Genomic DNA, 19181 nt, shown 5'->3' on the forward strand with positions numbered 1-19181 from the left:
ACCCACAGTGGACTGGACACTCTCACATCAATCACTAATTAAGAAAATGCCTCACAACCTTGCCTACAGCCCAATTTTATGGATGCTTTGTATTCAGTTGAGGCTCCCTCCTTTCTGGTGATTCTAGCTTGTGTCAAGTTGTCATAAAACTATCTAGTACAACTGTCCCTTGTCAAGGGACACACAAATACCTCACTATTAAGCTATAGCCTTTTCTTTTTTGTTTATTCCCAAGATCAAATATTAATATTGACATTACAGTATAAAACATTTTACAAATTTAAAAACTCCCATAGTCTTTAAAAATTCAAATACTTAAAAACTCAGTCTCTTTAAAATATTCAATCTCTTAAAATCCAATTCTTCTTAACTCTAGACACATTCTTTTTAAAAAGTTAAATACTTTTATATTTTAAGAGAGAAAAAAACAGGACACAGTCATATTCTGAACAAAACAAAACCAAATTCCAATTATAAATAACTCAGTACCAAATGTCTTTTGTGCTTCATTCCACCTCAGTGTTTCTCAGATACTGCAGTACATACTTCACTATGTCTTAGTCCAAGACTGTATCACCGGATGATCTAGAACTTGGAAATATAGTTCTCTACAACAATAGAAGGCTCCTATATCTTTGATCAAACTGAATATATAATATTCACTTTAATATTCATTAAATAATAACAGAAAGCATTTTTGAAATAAATTATATATTGCAGCTCTTTGACACCTTGAACCTGATGCTACATGAATGGCCAACATAGTCAGTGTTTCTTCTTTTTTTGCATTTGCATTCTGAGAGTTACTTGAATGTAGAAGGAATGGAAAAAAGAACACAATTACACATGCTAAAGGATTCCTCACCCCAAACCTGAGTGATGTTAGCACTCTCACTGGGAAATGTTAATTGCCCTCTTGTCTTCTATTGACCAGAGCTTTCTCCCCTTTGTAAAGATCTATGGTCTCTTTGTGAAGTCAATCTGAGAGCAAATGTTTTCCACTGTGTACCCAAAGGGTGGAAATATCACAGCCTTGAGGGAAAAGATAAAGCATGGGAGTTGGGGAGAAAGACACCCTGAAGCTACAAACCAGAAATGTTGCAAAGTGCTCAGTGGAAAACCAACCAAGGAATCTCTAATGGAAAATAAAGTTGTTGTGGGTTTGCACCAAAGTGCTAGGATAATGAACTCCTATTTGGCTTCCTTACTTTGTCCTCAAACATTTATATTTTAAAATTGCTTTAACCTTTAAGACAGAAATAGCCCAATGCCCTTCAGAAGAAATTATATTACCACAAATATGCATTTACGAAGTCTGTTTTCTTCTCACATTCTCTATCAGATTAAGTGGAGACTTTAAAAGGCAGCATCATTGGGAGCCTTATAAAAATGTGCATGGTGATGCCCTTTATGACTAGAAGGGCAATGCAGCTACATGATAAGCAGAGAACTGTTTCCAAATGATGATGCTTCTGAATCTGTGCCCCCTTCTCTATGAGGAAAGAAAAGAGTATACTGTAAGGTTTTCAGGTTCTTATTTTAGAAGGTTTGTAGCACTAGACATCAATATATATTGTTTTCTAGCCATATTACCTGTAGAAGCCCCACAAATACTTTTGAAAATAATATTTTTTCTTTTACATTTAGACTTTATGGAAAAGTTAGTGTAGAAGACAATCACTTAGGTGATTCAAATGATACCATAAGTAAATTTTTCTTTCACTAATAAAACAGTAGTCTATAAAAAAATCCATCAAATCTAAATTATTTTTTATAGTTTCTTAGTGAACTTAGAGCAAATTGGCAAAGCTTAAAACTTCGAGTTATAAGAATGCAGCATATATTGTAAACATGATACTGTGATGGTTAGTTTTTATGCCAACTTGACATAAGCTAGAGACATCTGAGTGGAAGAAACCTCAATTGAGAAAAGGCTTCTGTAAGATTGGACTGTAGAGCATTTTTAAATTACTGATTGATGAGGTAGGACAAGCCCATTTTGGATGGTACCTCCTCAAGGCTATCAGACTTGGGTTCTGTAAGAAGATAGGGTGAGCAAGTCATGAAGGGCAAGCCAGGAAGCATCACTCTTCCTGGTCATGGTCACTGCATCAACTCCTTCCTCTATGTTCCTGTCATGTTTTAAGTCCTGCTCTGGCTTCTTTCAGTGATGACAGTGATACAGCAGTATAAATGAATTAAACATTTTTCTCTCCAAGTTGCCTTTGGTCAAGGTGTTTCATCACAAGGTGTTTGATAGGTATCCAAATCAAAACTTTGCTGTAACCCTGGAACAAACACTGGTGACTGCAATGACACTGGCTGTGTCCAATAATACTGAAACTGAAAGACTTTTATTAGGCCTCCTCATGGAGATTGTTATGGAAATATAAAGAGATAACTTGTTGGGCTGAGGCATGGGCGTGTATGTGGGTCCTGTGGGTTGAATTGTAGGTCCCAAGTCTGGCACACTCAGAGGTTAGGGCTGTGGTTCAGAGAGGCAGAGATGCAGGGAATTTGATTGACTTCATTCCTCGAATGCAGGTGGATGTCAGGCTGTCAGAAGCCTTAGGACTCTATTCTGGGGGTGGGGGGGCAGGAGGGAACACAGTCTGGGGTCCCTTGGGGGGTCAGAGCTCTTGAGTTGGGGTTCTCTGGCCCTTGGGATCTCAGGCGCCAATGAGAGGCCATGGAAGGATCAAGACACTGGGATTGACCCATAGCCGAAGGGTGAGGGGGACAAGCTCTGGCTGTGTCCTGTGGGGATGAGACTCTTGGTCACAGCGACTCACATGGCTGAGTCTCTGTGGCTGGAACGTAGAGAGGTCGTCGTAGGGAGATTAAACTGAGGCTCTGTAGTTGAAGATCTTCTCCACGGTTCCGTGTGGTGGGCCCCAAAGAAGAGAGATAGACCATGGTCTTAAAATGTTTATTGTCATGGCAGAAAATGGATGAATCTATACTCCTGGGTATTCTCAGGGCTGGCCTGAGGTTAAATACCTTTTGCAAGGAAGAGAGTCTGGGAAGGAATGCTTAATTGGTTATGCCCTCTGGCCTTAAGGTATCTCATTAGTATGGAGATCTGTCTTGAGCCTCTGTGGCCTGTAGTCATGCCCTCTACCTGTGCTTTGTGACCAATGGCTACAAATCTCTCTGTTGGAGGGGCTGTAGTTATGTGAAAAAGGCCAGGGGACTAGGAGCAAGGCTGAACTCCTACCATCCCTGAGGGTCTCTGGGGTTCAAAGCCTACGCTCAAGCAGGTACCCAGCTACCTCTCACAGGCCACTGCCCAACAATAACTGAATATTTTGGTATTTTGAGATATTTCTCCTAGAAACATGGCTGAGAGGATGAAGTTCATTTTTGCTTGTACTTTGCTTGTGGCTGAACTGATGTAAGCCTCACTGTTCATGCACTCTATTTGTTATCAAGTTCTTCCAGTCAGCCATCCTGATTTGAAAAGCAAAAGACTTGATAAGCATTCAGCACATGGCATATAACAGCTGCTTAATAAAAACCTGAATCCAGACACATAAACAGTTCCAGAATTGTACTTTGTACTATAATATTTGTTAATCAGAACAAAGATGGTGTGTTACTATAGAGTAGTAACTTAACGGTCCTGTTTATAATGTTTGTCCATAGTCTGGGAATGCCCAGAGAATTGTCTGCAGTGATGGAATGGGTCTATAGTTGAGGGGTCTAACCCAGTAATCACTGTAATCATAGCCTCATGTAGTTGTTGTACATGTAATTGAGCTTTTGTCTGAAACAACTGAGAAATTCAGCTCTTCATTTTATTTCATCTAAATGAAATATTTAAAGTTTAACCAGCCATATAAACAGTTATTCTTGCATAGTATTGATTGGTACATAAGACATTGAGATATTTTCTATGGGCAAGAGAAGTGCTCATGACCACTTGAATTCTTAAAACAGTTTAGAAAGAGAATCTTTTTGGCTATTTATATTGGGATATTGCCTTCAGGTTATACTCTGTATCTATGGCCATCAATTGTCTTTAAATAGTTTACACAGAGCAGGGTAGCACACCTGCTTATTGGTTCTATCTGCTCTCCCATCAGGGGTTAGCAAATGCAATGTTCCAGAAGTGGGTTATTCTTGTATGATTCAAGTCTTTACTTTCATGGGATACATTTTGAGCATCTTAAGTAATTCTGAGAAATGGTTTCAAAGAATACTTTGAGATGATTCCTTAGACAGACCCAAAAGAAAAATTAAGTAATTTTGATACTCAGAGGTCAATGTTCTTACAGGAACTGAGGGATAACTCCTTGAGCCAAGAGTCAAATCATGTTTTCAAGAAAAACTCCATATTTACCTGTCTTGAAAAAAAGTCAAATGGAAAGCATTCAGGTGTAGATCTTTATGAAGTAACTTTCTTAAAAATAGAGTCCAAAGCTGTAGTTTATTTTAGTTCAGTATGCTTCAGAATATAAAACACAAAACCAGGGTTAAAAACAAGTAAACAAAGGCAGATCAAATACCCAGAGGCCCAGCAAGAAACTGCAAAGAAGACAAAGATAAAAAGAGTTTGGTTTGAAAAGAAGAAATGCAATAACTTGAGGATCAGCTATATAAAGTATGGTGATAAAATAGATTCTTCAGGCCAGACATTTTGATTATAATGAGGACTCCTATGAATTATTCTGCAAACTGCAACTGAGTAAACAGATGTATCATCCCCTTAACTTTAGGAAAATGTGTCCTGGTTCAACATAAATGGTGTGTGTCAGCAGGAGCTAAGAGTAATGGTAGGTATCACATGTACTAGCTTCTTTCAAAGACATATTAAGAATGACCAAGAACTGTGCTATTAAAGCCAGTAATTATTTAAAAGTCTGTCTATTCTTCTGTCTTTTCAGGAATGGTCTTCTTTGATCCCAAATCTCTTTCTGCACATTTAGAGAAGTCTTCTGTTGTTAGAGATCATACTCCTTTAGGACACATCAGAGCTATGTTGATGATTTGGCCAAGGCTTTGCCAAGTGTATGTACAGAGCAACAGATGATGAGTGTTTATAAAATGGTTTAAACCGTGCATGATCTCTGTGATGGTTAATTTTGTTAACATGATAAGATCTAGAATCACTTAGGGGAGAAGTCTCTGGGCCTGTCTATAAGGGATTATATAGATTAGGGTGATTTTATTGTTCTCTGCTTCCTGACTGTGATACAGTGTGACCACCTGCCTGAAGCTACTCCTGCCAGGAGTTCCCTGCTGTTATAACTGTAACATGTGAGAGAACCAAAACCCTCCCTTACCAGGCATCTGGTCACACAGAAGAGTAACTAATAACAATCTCTTTTGAAGATAGACAACTGGAACTCTATTTAAATGATGAATATGAACACATTTCAAAAGCCCCACAGTTTTCTAAGATATGCTGTTCATCTAGATAGACTCTGAGACTACATACATAAAAGTTTAATCAACCTTAAATCTTTCTGTGTCCCCAAAGGAAGGCTTTTCCCACAGATAGTCTCCATTTCCACCTCTTCCTCATTCCTTCTTTCTCCATCCCCATTTTCCTGTCCATTTCCAAGTACAGTTTAGGATTCACATCAACAACTGAGGTTAGAAAGATCAATGATCTATGAATCATGATAATTCCCCTCTGGAGAACTACTACTACGTGAGCTGGTCACTCAGTCATATCAGCATAAAGCCTGAGGTGCATGGTCAGGGCATGGTTGAAGCAAAGGCCACACTGAATCTTACTGACTTGACAGTCCACAGCATTCTCCCTCCTGACTGCATCCTGGTGAATGCCGGCAAATAAGCCAGTGTCCGTCCAGTGTTAAAAGCCCCCTTTATAACTTACTTTTTATGCCTAGCAACATTTATCTAATCTCCCAAAGCCGACTTTTCCTTTTTAATAACTGAAACATAAAATGAATAAGAAATATGTTTTCCACATCACATTATATTTTCATCAGAAACCACTAGAAATATGTAAAACAATTTAATGACAAAGTAATTATCACCTCTGATATTTTTATTATGCTCAATTAAATATTCTACTACATAATGAATGTATACTAATTGGTAGGATTGTCAATGGGGAAGTGCTTTGTCTTTCTACTTTTATAAATCATTTTCTTCCACCTATTTATTTTAGAGATGCATAGTCTAAAATAAATAACATAATACATAAAATAGTAACATAATTACTACAAATAAAACATACTATATTTAGATATATGATCAGGATCAATCTTAATTGAAAAAGACATGATTTCTTTCTTTTTAACAGTATTAACTACTTTCATGCCTCTGTGATTCACCTAATACAGTAAATGAAATGCAATCATGGCTGCTTTCACTTGTCAGGGATGGGATACCTCTAAGCCAATTTCTTTCCTGGACTTATTTATAACTTCTGGAGGAAACTGTAGCATCTAGTGAGGGTATCATCTTCTACATCTTCAAACTGACCTTAAGAATGTTATATCATTTTCCTGGCACTTCTAGGAACATACATTATGAAATACACAAAATATTTATTCAACTCATTCTTACCATAAGAAAATTACAATATTATGTAGAACAAAATGCACATGACATTTTGCTAATGCTTTCTGTAATTCTCATTTACTGCTCATTAAAATCATGCAAGTATATCTCCAACTTTCTCAAGCCTCGTGTGCTCCTCTAGAAAGTCTTTGCTTCCTGAGCTTTCTTTGCCTTTATGAACAAGAAAAGCCATTGTCCTTCACCTATACATGCCTAAGAATTAGTTGGATGACTAACTTCATTGCAGGACTCTCAGGAATGGCATTCAGAAAGAAAGGGGTGATGGACTATTATTCTTTTCAGGTAATAAAGATTCTGTACTTGACCCAGAATACCCAAAATGTGCATTTAGGAAAGAATACATAAAGACAAATTAAAAAAGAACCCAACCATGATGTAAATCCTTCTACTGATATGAAGACAAAATTTACCATCATACAACAAAGTGTAAGTTTATAGATCAAGTATGAAAACAGTTCTTCAGCCTTCTGCTTTTAAAATGTCTGTTCTTTACACTCGCTGTTAGAATGGTGGGAGTTTCTAAACCAGCTATCACTTAGGTTCTCTTGCATGTCTTAAGTTTTGAGTTCACCAAGCCACCTCTCAAACTCCTTTCCTTTCTACCTCTCCAGTTGTTTGGTCCCTCTTCTGCTCCTTAGTTTATATTTCTGCATCCTTGCTGAGTTACTGACACACATATGCTCTGAGAGGATGTGATATAGTCCTGCTGTGTGTTACTCTCTTCTTTTCCAAAAGAAGCCCCTGGATCACTCATTTCTTATGCAACACTCCTATTTATTCCTGTGATTTCTCTTTAAAGAGCCTTCACCTGCTTTTCTCCCTATTAACCCTTTTATGGCTTGAAGAGGAACTTTGGAACACTCATCCCCCAAAGGAGAGGCTAATTATCATTCCTGGTCAGCTTAGGAAATGTAGAAAGGTCATGGGACACTTGTTGGGTGGGAGAGGGTGATTTACATTCCTCAGGTCATAGAGGAGGGAACCTACCTACATACAGGTGGGGATGGCCCAGAGTACACACATTCCAAAGGATGGACTAACCCTTGCCACTTACAGACAAGGAAGGTCTTTGCTGCTGTCTCATTCCCTAAAGACCAATCAGTTTAAAAAGTCACTGTTCTGCTAATCACATTGTGCCTAATGGCCGCTACCCCTAGAGACTGTATAAATGTCCGCTGAACAAGCTGCGCGGGTCGCATCTCCTTTTGAGATGCAAGATGGCCCCAGCCTGCTGGAGCATTAAAAATTCCTCTTGCATTTTGTAGCTATCGATGATCTCTCCTCTCAGTGTGGTTCACTCAGAGGGCCTCCTGTAAACTAAGGCACTACTGGCTAATGTCATACAGGCTCTGATTCCAAATACTTACAATTCTGAGATCCAGAAATGTCTGCAAAACTGAGGTTCTTATTAGTTAGTTTTAACCTAATCACCAGCAAAACATTTTGGAATGAACACATCTAAAGGGTAAAACCTGGCCTGAGTCAGCAAAAGAACTGTCAAAGATCTCTTCCTCTAACACGGCCTGGTTTCATGCCTATACCTGGAATGCTGGCTTCTTGAATGATATTTCTGCACCATGGAGGTGAGAGGGATTTCTACTATATGCTGTAAATTCACATTTCTATCCTCAATCCTAAGAGAGATTTTTGATTTCTGAATATGCCTGGCAGCAGGCAATCCTTCCTGATATAGCACTAACAGCCTACCCGTATGTTTTCTAACAGTCTTTTCTATATGTCTTGCCTCTCACCCAAACAGGTAGGTGAATAAAAAACAAAAACAAAAATAAAATAAAATAATAAAATAAAATAAAATAAAATAAAATAAAATAAAATAGGAAGGAAAGGGCATGACTCCTCCTAGGTATGGTGTAGGGGAAAGTTTATTGTAGTTAAATGGGAGAGCATAGGTAGAGAGACATGGACAGGGACATCTGGGAGAGTCCATTGTGAACATGACCAGACAGGGCTGGGCCTTGTGGGAGATGGAAAGGAGAAGGGAGAGGGGATAAAGGCGAAGCAGGTGCTGTAGTCAAGAGACCAAAGATACAAAAGGGGCAGGTAACCAAAATGCCTGGATTCATAAAGAAAAGCCACTGGGAGAAGGAAATGGCATCCCAGTCCCTGGGCCGGAGAGTTCAGGGTAGAGAGTGGTTTATGCCAGCTATGCCCTGTATCAGGTAGGGACTGAGGGATGCTGGGAGAACCTGGCCAAGTCCACTTTGACTTTTTTCATTTTTCATTTTTATGAGAGCTTTTGAAATGAAACCAAGTTCTAAACACTTGACAAAGCATTCTCCCTCAGAGGTTGGGCAAGGCAGTACTTTGGAAATAGACTCTAGACACAGGTAGTAGTTGAGGCTTCAGGTTTTGGATGTGAGCTTGGGATCTGATGAGTTTGGTGATTGTGGCTATGTCCTGGTGGATCTGGGAGAAGGCTGCACTCAGGGTAGAAAGAAGGATCCAGAAAGAAGAGTTTGAGGCAAACCCTTCATATAGGTTTAGGGATTAGATTAGGTCTTGTTTTCAGCATTGATCAATTGGGGGAGGGGGTATCCTAGAAGAGACAGACTGAACATAGGTGTATCCATAAAGAAATCTGAGTTTGCCATCAACAAGAGGAAGATCCTGGGAGAAGGATGTCATTGGATGGTAACTTTAGAGAAGCTAACCACATACACAGAGTGAAGATTCGGGCTGGATACATAGCATGAGAAGCCAGGAGAAGGAAAAACAGTTGCTATTAGGGTATTTGCTGTCTCAGGGGAATCAAGAAACCAGACAGACAGGCTACAGAATGGAAAAATTCAAACAACATCTTTGAATGTCTGGCATTGTTAGTTAGGGTCCTTGTAAAATGAGTAGGTAATATCCTTAAAGACATGCAAATTCAGTGAAAAACCCAAGGCCTTTTTAGAATGCTAAACTCCTCTAACTAAGCCAATGTTTCCTGAGCCTGCTCACAGCTGAAGGCTCAGTCATCTTTCCCCACCCCTACCCCCTTTCAAGTCTCATCCAGATGTTGAATTCCATGTCTTTCAATGAGTCAGCTGTCATGTGACTTTAGATGTGTAATTTATCCTTTCTATTTTGCCAACCAGAGACTGAAAATACAGGGGAAAAACAATCTGATCTGAATGTATATGAAACCTTTGCAATATATTTTATAATTACTTATATAGTGTGATGGTTGATGTCACCTTGACAGAACCACCTGGAAATGGGCCTCTAGGCATCCCTGTGGATAATTTGATTACACTGATTAAAATGGCAATACCCACCCACCCATGGTGATACCATGCCATTTCCTGGGGTTGTAATGCTGGAGTACTGAATACTAGAGATAGCAAGATTAGAGACAGAGACAGAGACAGAGACAGAGACAGAGACAGACAGACAGATGAAAGAGAGCATCATTGCTCTCTTCTGACTGACTGAGAATGCGATATCAATGGCTGTTTCAAGCTCTTGTTGTCTTGATTTCCTGTCATTACGGACTATACTGAAGAGGTCAGCTCAGGGCCTTTGGAAAAGTCCACCAAGCCCCCTCCCTTCCCAGAAGGGAGAGGTTGTTGGAGCATGTAGGCTCCCCTCCCTTCCTGAGAGGGAGAGGCTGATTACATTCCTTAGGAAAACTGCTTGCAGATAGGGCAAGCCCTTACTACCTCATTTCCTAAGGATCAATCAGTTTAAAAGTCACACCGTCCCACCAATCATGTTGTGCATAAGTTGCTGTTGCTCCATTTTGCCCCTGGAAACTGTATAAAAACTCGCTGAAGGAGTTGCCTGCGGGGGGGCGGGGGGTGCCTTTCCTTTGGATGCAGGACTGCACCAGCATGCTGGAATAATAAACTTCTCTTGCTTTTGTATGGATCTCTGAATTCATGTGGTTAACTTGGGGAGGGGGGTGTGGGGGAGTCCCTGGTAGCTAAGGCTCATCAGAATTTCATTATACCATAAATTAAGAGCTAAAACAAACCATTTCTCCCTTAAGTTGTTTTGGTATTGTGTATCATAAGTAATCTAAAAGTATTTAGCACATACAGGAAGATTTCCAAAACTTAAATACAAATATTTTACCCTTTTATATAAAAGACTTGATACCCACAGACTTTGGAATGTACAGGGTATTCAGTAATTAATTTCCTGCGGATACTGTGCTAAATAATTGTTGTCAACTTGGCATAAACTATAGTGCCTGGGAAGAAACAACCAAATTGCTACCATCAGATTGGCCTGTGACCATGTCTGTAGGGCATTTTCTTGATGAACAATAGCTGTGGGAGGGTCCAGTCCACTGTGGGTGGTGCTATTCCTTGGCAGGTGGTCCTGGATGGTATAAGGAAACAAGTAGAGAAAGCAATGGAAAGCAAGCCAGTGTTCATCTGTGATCTCAGCTTCAGTGTCTACCTCCGAGTTTTCTCTTTGAGTTCTCTTGGCTTTCCCAGGAGATGGGAGGTAATTGGTAAGAAGGACTAAGACTTCCCATACCAGATTTGTTTTGGTCAATGTTTAATCATAGCAATGGAAAGCAAACTAGGACAAAAACCAAGGCACAGTTGTCCATGTCTTCCTCTTTCTTAATATTTCCTCTTTATTCCTTTGCTCTCTCTATTCTTGCAGGATTTCTTCATTCTGGCATTTCTCCTTCTGCTCTTTGTGTGCCCCTTTCTTCCCTAGCTGTGTGTACATCTTTACACTGGAGGTATTAAATACACCTTATTTATTGAAAAGTAGCATTACACCATTCAGATCGTATGTATCATGAAACTGAATACAAAGATTTGTTTTCCTGAAAAACCTGTTAAGCCTTACCCTTTTACCTGTTGGGCATGCAACCTTCGAATTTGGACATGTCTCTTGCATGTGTGTTTTTTACTCTTGTGAATCAATATATAAAATAACTTTTAACTAATACTCAAGCTTTTTAAATAAGGAGTGACTTTTCTGTTTTATAATTTACAGTGAGGTTCTAAAGAAGATGCATAATAAACCCGTAATTGCAACATGCCTTGTTGGGAAAGTATGTACATGTATTTTTTTATACCATGGATTTCTCTGAAGCATAGTTCTAGCATAGTCATATTTACTTTTTTAAAATCTCTGTTCAGTAATCTAGAGAATTTCACTCAGAGAACAAACAAATATTTATTGTCCATTATGGGTAGATAGTTAGAAGGAGGGAATACTAGGATTTGGAAGAAGAAAGTGGGGATTGAATCTGTGGCCAAGCAGGAATAGAGGCTTTATATAGTGATTTTCAGAAAAGAACTGGGTCCCAGACTAGGCTTTTTACTTGAGAAAGTGCAAAAGTCAGGAGTCCTGCTTGCCAGAGATGCTGGTAGTGCTGTGCCCAAGAACTCTTCATCACTCTAGAAACCTCTGGTAAAAGCCCTGTGTTCTGGGTTTTGACAAAACACCCTCCTTTAATGACAGAACAAATGTGCTAAATAAAGAAACCCTGAAATGTTGTTTGAAATGTTGAAGTTATTCTGCAGCCTGCTGCAGAGTGGGACTCGGGAGATGACGCTAATAGTTCTGATTTCTAAAATCAGAAAGGCAAGGATCTCTTGATGGAGGGCAACTGCAGGAGAGGAGCTTGGGAGAGAGCACACCTCTCCCAGTGTGATTCCTCTGGAGTGCGAAGCATGATTCCAGTGGAGTGCAAGCATGTCTCTGCCATGAATAGAAAGGAAGACCTTGAGCAAAAGACAGTCTGAAAATTTCACTTCAGAGCCAATTGGTACTCTTATAATTATAAAAAAAAATAATTTTAAATATTTCTAAAGATTTTTTTTAGATAGTATCTTACTTGTATATAATGAATTTCCTTTCAGCCCCCTTTACCCTGTCTCATCTCTTTTTTTTGTCTACTAAAACCATTACTTTTCCCTTCCTACATTCACATTGTTTTTTTGTTTGTTTGCTTTTTGGTTTTTTTTTTTTTTTTTTTTTTGCATGATACATTATGTCATTGTGTTTTAGTGTGGTTTCTGTATGAGCATGTGTGGGAGGTTATGTACTATAGTATAGGCAATATATCAGTTCTTGCAACATGAAAGAAGGTGATTCCTCACCCCTACCCTGCTACCAGTAACTGTAGCTCCTCAGGGAGTAGTGGGTCTTAATGAACTCTCTATTCCATGATGAAATGTTGACAGGTCATTCTTGTGTGGATCTTGTGCAGATACACACAGCTACAGTGACTTCATGAGTGCATCAGCTGTATAATGACCAGAAGATAATGTTTTGGCAATGAGCAAAACAACCTCTGGCCCTTAGGATCTTTCTGCCCCTCTTTTGTCATTTTCCCTAAACCTTGGGGAAAGGGTGGGTTGGATGATAAAGGCATCCTTGAGCACTTTGCTCTCATAAACACACTTTGACCAATTTTGAATCTCTGAATTAACTGTCATCAATGCTATAAAACTTCCAATGAGGGCTGCCATCTTTATTAATATATTGGTATAATGGTAATTATTTAGAAGGCAATTTGATACTATGTCAACTTAGCAAAATAACAGTACATTTTTCCTTGGATCTAGGACCTCCCCAGCCACAAGTTTTTGGCCAGGTTTGGAATACCAGGCAGAGTCTCCTCCTGTGGAATCTGAAATCTAACCAGAAAGTGGCTGGTTAAGCCCATAGCAGTCATTTTATTATTCACCATTGGGCTGATTTTACTAGTCCAGTTATTGAAGCTTACAGTTTCATGGCTGGGTAAGATTGTTGAACACTTTACATATAGCTGGCTAGCAGGCAGGAAGCTTCCAGGTTAGTATCAGCTTGATTTCTACAGGTCATATTAACCCCAGTGTGTGGTGTCTTCAGCAGTAGAATCTTACCATCAAGTTCTGAGGGGCAACCAAGAGCAATGGGCACATACCATGCTGTTTAGAGTGGTCGCTCAGATCCCCTCTGATCAAAAATTGACAGAAAAGTATCCTACAGCTGGCACTGGGCTTTTTATTTAATATCTTTGTCTTCTGGGAGGAGCAGGTGCATTTTAAAAAAAATGTTTACTTGCTGGATATGGGTTTCATTGTTGAGATTTTGTAAATGTGTATAATAATTGGCTTCCTTTGCATGAATTAGTGGTTTTGAATATTATTTACCTCATCAAGGTTTTTCGTTCAACTCAGAATTATCTTCCTGTAGGGCATTTCAGAAACAGTCTTTATGGGTATGGGAATTAAGGAAGAAAGATGAGATGTTCAATCTGAAGGAATTAGGTAGCATTTATCAGGACTCCCTTCCTGATGGCCTGTCAACTTTCACATGGTGATATTTGAAAACAAACAAACAAAAACGTCTTACACTGCTCTAAAATTTTCCTTTGTGTTATGAAGTAACAAATAAAATCTATGCCCTTTTAAAAATAGGCAATAGGAATATTTGCCAGTGCAATCCAAATTTTCTCCCCAACCCCTGCTTTGATTAAAGTTTCTTATTTACATGTACATATAATATATGTTATTTTTAATTACTAGTGCTTACAATATTGTTCAACTTCTACTATACTTCACCAAGCTAGCTGGCTTTGTTTACTCTTGTTTATCTTTATCTTTCCTGGCTCTCGTCCTGACCATATACCCTCCTACCACTCCTGCCTTCTCTGATCTCCACTGACTTCTCTTCAACCAACAAGTCAGCAAACCACAGTCAGGGAGGGAGAGCCATCTCCCAGTGAGGTAGAGAGTAAATTGCTATGATGCAGTGGTCAGCTATGGCCTGAGGTAGTCCCCAAATAGATTTTTTGGGTGATTGAGTAGGGTAGAAGGAATTGGACTCCCACAGGATAGACTGTATTGAAGCTCACAGTCCTGAAGTCCTCAGGACTCCAGCAAAGATTCCAGGGTAGCCAGTGGATGCCAGAGGGATATTCAACAGCATCTACACATTGCATGTTTAAAATACTTAAAAAAACGAAATCTCCGATTCTTACCAAACCAAATCTTTACACTTAAATATAACACAATGCTGGTGGTTGTGTTTGTAGGTCCGTCTGAAGGGAAATCATACTGAAACAGTAATGTGATTTCCTCTGATACTGAGCCACTCTATTGCCTTCTAGCCTTGCTGCCTGTGTGGGTCACTCATCCATCACTTCCTGCCTCTGTAACTGATCGACAGGGTTTCAGGCCCGTTTCCTGAATGCTTTCTTACTTTGATGCATGATAGGCTTATGTGACTTACTTGGGCCTTCATCTAATAAAAACAACCACCAGGTCCTTATTCAACAAAGACTTAAGGAAAACTGAGTGTCAGACACCAGCTAAGGACTTGGGAGTCAGCAGTAAGTGGCAAATAAGGTAAAGCTCTGGGGCCGTTTGCCTTTCTGTGCTACAACCCAGCTACTTGAAGCAACTCTAACTAGTATTTACTAGGTCTGCTTCAGTATCATCATCTATCAAGTGAGTATGCTACTATCAATTATCAATTAATCAATTTACTACTCAAAAATTTAATTGGTTCTGGTAAGGAACGAGTCTATTACACACAAAGCTTTTAAGGTGGCATAGGATAGTCACTAAACATTGAAAAACTAGCATACGTTATTATATATTATGTATTTCTCAGATATCAGGGAGGGTGGATACATTCAAAGCAACACACACACACACACACACACACACACACACACACACACACACAAAAACAAAGTTATAGTGAAGTCCACTATCATTCAAACCTTATCAGGAAGAATAATCGATCTTAGTCACAGTTTTTTTTTTTAAGATACACATTTATTTCAATGTGTATGCTTATAAATGTTTTGCCTAAACGTATGCAAGTACATGCAGTAACCAAGCAGGCCAGAAGAGGACATCAGATCTCCTGGAGCTGAGTTACTTGAGGCTTGAGTCACCATGTAGAAGCTGGGAACCAAACCTTGCAGTGTACCAAATGATCATAACCTCAGAGTCATTTATTCAGATTTCATTTTCTAGTTCTAGGAAACCTATAGTTTTCAATATTCAGATTGGCTTCTTGTGTCTGTTCAGAGTCAAGAAAATATTCTCAAAACAGTTATATTGGTCTATGCCTTCTATATGGAATGTATGCTTTCCACAGCATGAGAAGAGAGTCTTCATAGAGACTGTCAACTTGTCTGTATAAGAGGTTGACATCCGCATACCACTCCTGCCTTTACTGGCTCAGAACTAGAAAGGCTAGCTATGAACTGTTGGCAGAGAATGAACACCATTCAGATGCATGGCATGCCTCTGGTGAACACGTGTTTGGCCTTTGTTGAAATATTGGCCTGTGGAAAACAAGCCTGCCTTCATATATCCATCACAAAAACATTTATCTGGACGAGAATTGGCTTATGAGAGAATGTCAGCCTTGGTGTCAGCAGACTGTGCTTCTAGCATCTTGGCACCCAAGAGGTGTTACTTTGAGCCAGTTCCTCAGCTTCTTATGACTCGGTTTCCTGGTATACTAAATAGAGCATAGAGGGCAACTGGGAAAATAGGAAGTAAGCATGTTCCTGGAAGCCTGAACCACTGCAGGTGATCTAGAAGTGTTCCTATCATTCGCAATGGAAGGATAGGTACAGTATTATTTCTGTTCTGATGAAAGTTAATTTGTCATTTTTGAAACTGAAAGCTTTTTCTGTGTATTAGGAAGCTTTAGGATACGAGCAACAGAAACCCTAACTCAAAGTGTTTTAAGTAATAAGCCATATATTACCTTAGATAATGAACACAGAAGCATTTCAGAGATCATTCTGGCAATGCAATGATGTCAAAGGCATAGTTCCTTTCAATTTTCCACCCTGACCACTAGCATATTGCATTTGATGCATTTCCCCTCACATAGTTACACCGAGGGCAAAAGGACAGATTTAATATATGAATCCCTTGTATGTATATGCCTCTGTAATTAAGCCTACGATGAGAATCCAGCCCAGCATCCCCACTGAAAACATTTCTTTATGGTTTATTAGAGAGACTTGTGTTGTGTCATTTCCATACCAGCCATTAACAAAGGACCGGGAAGATCCATGGTGCTACTACAGTGAGTGTTCATTTGTTAGAGGCTTCCCAAACAGTTCTGTAACTTCGGTAAAAATGAAGTCCGTTGCCTTAGAGTAGACAGTAAACCATGGTTGAAGAGGCAACAAATAGTGTATGGAAGACTTGATTTACATTTTAGAATTTTAGTTAAAATAGCTGGTGAGAAAGGAGGAAAGCTCTTTGGGAAAGCTTTTGCAGAGAAAAGCCTCAAGAAATGCCAGCCTCTGCTGGCCATGAAGCATGATGGATGAGTGGACTGGAAACAGCCATCGGGGCAGAAAGTTAGTTGGTGGGCCATTTGGAAAGCTGCTCTCTTCTTTAGGAAACAGTATTCTTGTGGCTGTGAAGAATGTAATTACATGGAGCGCATGTTTACCGCGCTGAAAACGTTCTGTGTGCTCTCTTCTACACTTCAGCTCCAATTCTATGAGATGAGGTGAAAGAAAGTTGGAGAAGGAGACTGATGCCTCCATGTCCTTCTCAAATGCCTTCCCAAGGGGACACAAAGGACTATCAGAAACCTATTCAGTGATAGGAACTCTGGAGCTGTCACATCCAACCTGCAGCTTGTGAGCTTGGAACATGGCCCAACAAAAAATTATAACCTTATTTAAAACATTATAGGGTGGGGTATTTTTTGGCGATTTTTTTCTTCACCTTATTTGAGTAGTTCTTGAGTATGAACATTGTAGATGGCAGCAGTATGTTACAATGTCAAAAGGTTAGAACCATTTATAGGAACTCATAACTCCAATCCCAATAATTGGGAAGAAAGATCCAATGTCAAGTTTTTGATAGATATGTACTTTTTGTGCCAATGCTTCCAGTATAAAAAGCACTGCCTAGAAAATGAAAATATTTTATTCCACTTCAAAATTTAAAGGAGCCAATTATTATTTACAAGTAAAAATCTTTGGTCAATAAAATGCATAGAATCTGTTAGTATTCAGGATAGAGATGGGAGGATCTGGTTTGATTTAAATATTATCTTCAAATACTATTAAGTGCTGCTCTGCAAAAGAAAGCAACACTAAGTTTTCATTATATACTTTGGTCCTAAGTAGACTTTGAGTTGGAATTAATATATGAAGTTTTCAAAGAATTATTCAGCATTTGTGGTATTACAAATAAGAATTAATTGTAGGTACACCACCATGTTCTATTTCCTTGGCAGTTTCTCTCAAATCAACACTTCCTGCTGTATTTAAGCATGACTTAAGAAACTGAGGCCAGGTAATGCTTCAAGTTTTCTGTTAGACCTTTAAAACAACTTTTAGCCATGGGGGAACACATGTTTTCAGGTGTTGATTTTTTGAGTTTTTTCATGAAAAGCATTGTCATTCAAATAGTGGTTCCTGGAAAAAATTAAAAATGGTTATAAAAATTGAACCAAATACATTTTTAAAAATCTATTAGACTATTAAGCCTATTAAATCAATAGAAGTATGCATACAAATATACATATAAACAATACAGAAACACATGTGTATATGTATGCATTAGGCATATTATAGATATCCATATGTAATATTAATAATAATTATTATTATTAGTATTATTATAATTTTAAAATAAAGATAAATTAATACCAGATATAAAAGATCAGCAGAAGGAACAATTCAATGATATTCCATGTTGGACAAAACCTAAGAGATATTAAACCCACTGCTGACTACATTGATCCTGTATATTGTGTTATTTAGTAATGATATTCTTAAAAATTGAGAATAGAAATTGATGAATAAAAATAGAGTAGAGGTCAGCTAATCCAGTCCATGTCTGAATTTATATTCAAAACATTTGTAACAAGCTGGAGGAAATACACTTTCAGTGGGATTCATTTCTAATTCTTCATATACTATTCCATTAAGAGAGCCAAGAAAACAATGTATTTACAGGAAGCTCGATCCTTGCCCTTACCTTAGTTCAAACACATTTATTTTCTTTTCTGAGTTTCATGGAGTAAAGGTGGCTATCTGAATAACACTAATTAGTTACCAGGGGGAAACCATAGCCTCTCATTACAATCAGAGCTGATGGGAGCTCATCTGAAGTTTAATGTATTGTAGACCTTGTCAATGCTTCAAAAAAGAAATTGGATAATTCCCATAATTAATATAGAAGCTAGAGTTGATTTTCTGCTTTGAAATTACATATTAAATTTAAAAAGTGAAACTGGCATAGTGATGAAAAATTAGAGACATATAAGAGGTAAACAAATTATCATGGATGTTCAGGAGAATGCTGCTTCACTATTACAGTCTAGCAAGTCATGACGTGAAGGGACAGTATATAAACGAGAGTGCCATCATTTCCAATAATTCATTGTTTAAATCTAAAAATCAAATGATCCAATAATCTTAGTTTCTCTGGCCTCTGAACTTCATTATTAAAATGACTCTAATTATAATTCCAACTCTTCTCCCAGCAGTTAATCTAGTCCTGACACTGCTGATTCATTATGTCCGCTGGGATGCTTTCCTGCATAGTACATAATGAAAAATTAATTTTGCTAGTAGAAAAAGGCTATGTTTCAAAATAGTAGGCTATCTTTAGATCTTTTACAGTGAATATTTTATATTTTATTATTTTCATCAGCTT

Source organism: Grammomys surdaster, unplaced genomic scaffold, assembly GCF_004785775.1.
Source record: "Grammomys surdaster isolate TR1022 unplaced genomic scaffold, NIH_TR_1.0 188, whole genome shotgun sequence".
Lineage (NCBI taxonomy): Eukaryota > Metazoa > Chordata > Mammalia > Rodentia > Muridae > Grammomys > Grammomys surdaster.